Below are 1,584 nucleotides of genomic sequence, written 5' to 3' on the forward strand. Positions count from 1 at the left end.
GGCTTCTAAATTAAAATAAATTTGTCTGACAAAACAGCAGCTCTCATTTACAGTCGTCTCGTTCGGCTCGGTATATTTCTCCTCTCAGTAGGGTTGGTTAAAGCAGAGATTTTTGACCTATGGGCCATAATTGGGCTGCAGCGAGCGCCATCTTGAGTGCCTCAAAAGAACAACAGTTTTTAACTTTGGGCCGCAGAGGGCCGTGGGACCACATTGATTTTGAATAAAGTGCAATACACTTTCTCACCACTAGGAGCAGTAGTGCACCACTCAGATGTTTAACAACTTTTTTAATATATAGAAGAAGAACCTTAGAAACCTGCCGAGAATGGAAACCTGTTTTAAATTAAAAGTAGAAGCAAAAACGAGGGTAACCCATCAAAAAATGCCAAAGTTTTTCACTAATATGAAGAGCAGCTTCTGTTTTTATCATGCAATATTTTAAAAGTTCAAAACATTATCAAATACAGTTGCATATACAACTATATTTTAATTTGCAGTTTAAATTAATTTTTGTAGTTTATTTTTAAACATTTTGAATGTATTTTAAAGAAAATTTAAACTTGTCAAAAAGCTGTTGTTACTGTTGTTTGTCACTAATATGAAGAGCAGCTTCTGGTTGCAAAAGTTTAAAAAGGCTATAGTTTCATTTGTACTTTATCAAACTGTACTGGCAATTGTTTGTTTATTTATATTCCCTCTGCTTCTATCTTAGCTGGGCTGCACAGGATGAGCTGACGTCACTYACTGTTCATTAGATTGGTTCACTGGCCAGCTTACGTCACACAGATGAGATTAACTTCAAGTTAATTATTTGTAGTGACTGTAACGTTTTTGGTTTTGTTTTTCTATCACACGAGTTAAACTCTACAAGAAGAAGCTAACGTTAGCCACAGTTAGCTTACAGTTCTCTCGTCCTGCTCTCTTGTCTTTAGTGTCATACTCTGGTGTGGTACAGCCTTTGAGTTTGGTGTAGTCCATTATTAATGTTGTGTCACAAATAAAACTAAACAAGATTTCTGCGTTTAATTATGACATGCCCACATGGAGACGTCACTCGGCTCAACATGGCCGGGGTAGAGAAGGCCAGGCTGAGAGCAGCAGCCCCCTCTACTGGATGAGGGCAAAACTACACTGAAATAATGTTCAAACGGATGTTTTCAGTTAATCGAATGSAATAAATTTTAATCTAATAAACCATTATTCGACAATTAATGAGGAGGGTGACTCTCAACTACTACCACGCTCATTTCTAACTCAATGTCAGTAGTTTTGTGTTTGCTAAGGTCAGCTGGCCGTAGCGGCCATCTTGACTCAGAGCTTTGGTCYGTTGTACATCCAGTGATTGCTTTCTGAGAGTTTCATTAAAATGCAGTGGGTGATGAGACATGCTAACAGACAAGTGTACACACAGGTGATTACATGAGCATCTACTGTTCATGGTGGTACACAGTATGAAAGCAGAAAGGCTGAAAAGCAGCAACGAAAATTAAAGTGTATCTTACCCAGTGTTGCCAGGTGGGAAATGTTGAATTATCGTATCAGCAGCTCAAAATTATCGTATTTTGAGGAAAATTATCGTAC

The 1,584-nt window shown here is 38.0% G+C and overlaps 1 protein-coding gene across 18 annotated transcripts in view; it reads left to right on the forward strand.

Moving 5' to 3' along the window:
• The window catches only part of unc80 (unc-80 homolog (C. elegans)), a 100,556-nt gene that overhangs the window by 15,098 nt on the left and 83,874 nt on the right, over positions 1–1,584 (forward strand). The window lies entirely within an intron of this gene.

The sequence above is a fragment of the Austrofundulus limnaeus genome, unplaced genomic scaffold (genome assembly GCF_001266775.1).
Source record: "Austrofundulus limnaeus strain Quisiro unplaced genomic scaffold, Austrofundulus_limnaeus-1.0 Scaffold138, whole genome shotgun sequence".
In the NCBI taxonomy this organism is placed as follows: domain Eukaryota; kingdom Metazoa; phylum Chordata; class Actinopteri; order Cyprinodontiformes; family Rivulidae; genus Austrofundulus; species Austrofundulus limnaeus.